This window comes from Marmota monax, unplaced genomic scaffold (assembly GCF_021218885.2).
Source record: "Marmota monax isolate L192 unplaced genomic scaffold, Marmota_monax_Labrador192_F-V1.1 WCK01_AAM20220418_F8-fsc00017, whole genome shotgun sequence".
NCBI lineage: Eukaryota > Metazoa > Chordata > Mammalia > Rodentia > Sciuridae > Marmota > Marmota monax.
In genome coordinates this window covers 24,054,303-24,059,647 of record NW_026695241.1, presented here as the reverse complement: position 1 = coordinate 24,059,647, position 5,345 = coordinate 24,054,303, and positions in this window count along the sequence as shown.

The following is a 5,345-nucleotide window of genomic DNA, read 5'->3' as shown; positions in this document are numbered from 1 at the left end:
TGAGAAAAAAAGGAGTACACGGCAATTAGTTAGGGGACTTGCACCCCCTTCCATGTGGCAGGGAACTTAATTCCCTTAATTCCCTCTAACACGTCAGTAGTAGACTCAAACCCCTTCCAGTCAGCAGACTCACACCTCCCTCTACTTGGCAGGGGACTCAACCTCTGTCACAAACTCACCAACTATTTCAGGGGATCAGGCCTGCTTTCTTGTTGGCAGCTCTCAAAATGATCAACCTTGGTGAGAAACCCCATGAATCAACCAGGAGACAAGAACCCCTCCCAATACTATGGAGATTCCCTTCCACAACAGATATCAGACTCCCCAACTCAAATGGGAGCTAAAAGGTAGGAGAGAGAAAAGTAGAAAGAAGGAGGGGGGAGGGAAAATGAAGTATTGCTTGCAGGGTGGGAGACTGGAGGCTTACCTGTCAGTGACTTTGGAATTAAGAAGGTCCGAGAGGCCATACTTTTGGTGGCAGAGGTCATTGTTCAGGGATCCCAAGTCAAACAGGTCTTCCCCCTAAGCTTATTTCCAAGATCCCACTGGAGTTGATAAATGGGACCAGAGACAGGAACTTTTGACCCAATGACAATAGAAATGAAATTGGACCAGAATACAACAAACACACAATCAGGGCTTTAGTTGGGAAAAAAAAAAGGGGGAGGTCTTCACCTCGAGAAGAAGAGGAACATCCCTGATGGATAGAAAATTCAGACTGGCCCCTGAAAAGAGGAAAGAGCAGCTGAGGTGAGTGAGGGTTTGGAATTTTTGCCCAGGTCCCATGTATGATAATATTTTAAAGGAACTTCTTTCATGTGGAAGATCCTTGGAGACATCTTGGCATCATCTTGCATTTGGTCTCTGTGATTAGCTTTAGAAGGGTTGGGAAAGGCACATTCCAAACAGTGTTGAAAGAGTTGGGGAGGGGAGGGGAGGGAAAAGTCTTAGCAGGCAACAGGTTATGTATTAAGACCTGGGAGTTTATCCGCCTTTTGTCCCTATCTCATTTCTTCTCATTCAAGAAGGAATAACCTTCCTTCTCTTGAGCTAGTCAACTCTTAGATGTCCCTTGAAATTTAGTTGAGAAAACTCAAGTTAGCTGAGTTGAAATTCTTCCCATATCTTCCCCATTACCACTGTGAGTTTGGTTGCTCTCATACACACTCCTATAGCATCCCAAGTACATCTCCGTACTCAGTCCATATCACAGTATATTTCAATGGTCACATTCTCTCTCTTCTTTAAGAAAAATTCCTGTGATAGTAAGCTTCCTGTCAATGTCCATTGTGGAATAAATTAATACATGATGAAATACAGTATTGGTGCTATTTCTGAAATATACTGGTTTGAATTTTTTGATGGACCGCTTCTTTTATGGGTCCTGTATCTGACCTTTAAGGATTGAGGAAGGCTATCGCCCCATCCCTCATTTCAGGGATGCCCACACAGCCACCACTGCCATGACCCTGCCAAGTACCTGAAAGCAATACAGTAGACACTGCAGAAGTTCTTCCATTCTCAGATTCAAGAATGTGACTAAGTAAGGTACAAATGCAAGGTTCAATCATCAGCTAAGTGGCTAGCCCAGCCTGGCAGATTTAGACCTAAAATGAGCCAACTCAATTCAAATTTATGCTAGATACTTTCTGTGGACCATTTTTATTTAACTCTGCATGACTCATTTTTATGGCCTATGAGACCTCTTCTGATCTCACGTTTGTCCACCTCTCTAGCCAAGTCTCATTACTCTATGTTCCAGCCACATGGGCCTGTTTGTTTTCACTTCCTGAAAGATACAGCTACCTTCAGCAGAATCTTCATGCAAGCTAGTTTGTTGACCTTAATTGTATCCTTATCCCACACACTATACACACACACACACACACACACACACACACACACATACACATAGCCTCCAAGCTATCTTTGCCTCCTTTTCACCTTCGGAATGTTAGACCCTTGAGACTAGGACATTTTTTTTTTCACTGCTTTATTTCAAGCACCAAATATAGTGCTGGGGTGTAGCTCAGTGGTAAAGCACTTGCCTAGCATCAAAAAATGAAAAGTAGGGGCTGGGGTTGTAACTCAGTGGTAGAACGCTTGCTTCACACGCTTGAGGCACTGGGTTTGATCCTCAGAGCCACGTAAAAATAAACAGATAAAGTGAAGATATTGTGTCCATTTACAATTTAAACAATTTAAAAAAAAAGAAAAGTAAACCTAACACCAAGAGTAGTGCCAGGGCACATGGTAAGAATTCAATGAATATATGTTGAATGTTGTTGAATTAACTCCTCCTAGGAGGTCTCTGCTTAACAGAAACCTCACAGAAAGGTCTCTGATGCTTGCCCCATCTAAAGGTAGCCTCCCTCCCCGTTCAATTCTCTATGAGTTCCCAGCTGTGTTTGTTTGTACTTCATGACACCTATCACCAATTTTATTAGTATCTATTGGAGAGAACAACACCGGAGAGAAAGTAAACAAAGGAGAATATATAAATAAATAAATAAATATATATATATATATATATATATATATATATATATATATACACTTTCTCTCCGGTGTTCTCTCCAATAGATACTAAGTTCCATGAGGAAAGAAATATGAATTTTGTTTGATGTTTAGCACCTAGTAATTGGTAGATAAACATTTGTTTTTAAGAATTGCTTAGTGAAAATTAACCAGCCAAAGAATGGTGGCACTATTATTCCATTTTATTTGACATGATAAACAAAATCCCCAAAAGGTTTTAAGGGTCCTTTGTAACTTTAAAAATGAAAGAAACAGAATTAACCATAGCAAGTTGGAAAAGGAAAAAGCATTAGATTTCATGTGGTCCATTTTCTTCATTTTGCAGGTAAAGAATTTAGGTACCTAGAAGGGAAACTGATGTGCACAAATAGTCAATAGCAAGATTAGAAGTAATCTAACTCTCAGCCCGGTGTTTTTACTGCATGATGGATTCATCCTGCCAAGAGTAAAATTTTGTTAAATAGCTATCCTGTTGAGTGGACTTTAACGGATGTGCTCAAAGAGAAGCTAGGCTTTGGGCAGTGATTTTCAGTTTTGGTTGTACACTGCAGTACCTAGAGATCTGTAAAACATACTAATGCCAAGGATCCAACCCCAGAGTTTTTCATGTAATTAGGTTAAGTTTCTGATGCCTAGTTACAGTTCTAACTAATTAAATCAGAATCTCTGGGAATGGAGCCTACAGGCCATCATTTCTAAAGCTCCCCAGATGAGCTTAACAGAAAGACAGGGATGCACCTATGTTGATTCACCTAGATATGGAGTGCAGGACCCCTGGCTACCATCAGCCCAGGTTTTCTTCTGTTTTTTTTTTTCTTTCCTGATAATTATCAGTCCTTTTAAGTGTCTCTTGTAAAGAACTATACCCAACTTGTCAAGACATGGCCCACTCTACTGGTATGTTTGAATAATCTAGTATGTAAGGACTTCTGAGAGACTTGGGTTGATTTCTCTATGACACTGCCTGCCCAGTGGAAATTACCAATGGTTAAGAGGAACAAAACATATGAGCTTTGTATAAGAAGCAAAAAGCTACTGAATAAAAAAATCATCTACAAAAGAAGATTCCCTGGTATTTTGACATTTATGCAAATGAGGAACAGGAATTCCCTTTAAAGTCTCAGATTACATTTATTTCAGAATATTTAAGGGATTTTGCAGACTATACCATCTTTTTCTTTTAATAGCCTATGTTATTATCTCCAACTATTTCCAGAGTCCAGGAGAATTTTGACTGCCAGATCTAATCCCCTGGTAGCATCTCCAGGTGTTCTGTTGGGAAAGCAAGGCAGGACATCTAAAGCTACCCAGTAGCTACATCAAAGGCAGACGCAGATAAAAGAATGTAGACTGCTATTTCTTAAGATCAGGTTTTCTCCTTTTATATAGTTGTATTTGGGCTTAGTCACAAAAATTGCATTCACTTCTATTTAAGCTCACACGAAGTTCTCTTGTAGCCAGTTTCTGGGGGTGGTGGTAATAATTAAGAACAATTACACCAAGACTTAATTTTGATAATTTTGTATTGTCAACAAATGACTCACAGTTTTGGCAACTGCAGTTGGTTAGGAAAATTCTATGGAGAAACTGTCGCCTTGGATCATGCTTCCTCAATGAAGGTGATGGAAGCTTTCAGGGGTGAGGAAGGGGTGCAAAAAAAGTGCTCTTTTTAGGTATAAAGCATGGCTATGTTATGCAGTACATAAACAATTCTATTGTTTATCCATAGTATTAAAATTTCAGGGCAACCACATATTGTATAATTCTTTTCATACAAAATCTCCCGAACAGGCAATTCTAAAGAAATTTTAAAAAAAAAAGCAGATAAGTGATCATCTTTGAATGGGGGGAATGGGGATAGGAGGTTTTGAGGGTTTTTTACTAATAAATAAAGTGTTTATTTGAGGGCTAGTGAAAATGCCCTAAACTTGAGTGTAGTGCAGTTTTCATTCTGTATATATACTAAAAGCCATTGATTTGTACACTTTAGATAGGTGAAGTGTATAATTTGTGAATTACTTTTCAATAAAGTTGTTTTTTTTAAAAAAAGCTTTCCTCAAGAAAAAAAAAGGCATGAGCAGGGGAGGGTAGTCAGGGGGAAAATGACTAAGAAGATTCCTGAAATGACCAACAATAATAAAAAAATACTGATAAATACTTCCTTGAACCAAAGAACCAAATTTCACTTTTGATCTCTGTATTCCCAGCCCAAACAGCAGTGGTGACCCATCATCCCTAGTTGGCCTCCGCAGGTTCTGGATTCTGCGAGCCTCTACCAGTAGGTGGAGTCTGGAGTTAGCGTTGCAGCCCACAGTTGGTCTCTGGGTGACTGGACTGTCTTATGGGGATCAGGAATCATGGGAGTCACCCATTAGAAACGGTCTCCAAGGTTTTACCCAGCCAGTACCACACTTCACCTTTATGTATATGTAGAAGAAAGGAAATGTAGTACAGAAGAGGAAGGAGAAGAGGGGGAGAGAGAAGGGGAAGAAAAGAGGGGATGGGAATTGAAATCAAATTCCTTGAATGTATGATTTTGTCAAAAGAAACCAAATACTATGTATAATTTTAATGCTTTAATTAAAAAAAAAAAGAAGGAAACTGTCTCCAAGGACTAAGCATATAGTGCCGTGGTACAGGACCTGGGTTCACTCCCTAGCACCAAAATTAATGAAAAACAAAATGGAAAAGCAAGACCTAAAAACCCATAATCTATCTCCTGATGGTGGATTGCTGGAGGCCACTAGAGGTGTCCTGAGCACAAAACTCTCTAAGCTGGCAATGCAGGCTAAGTCCTCAGGAAGGCA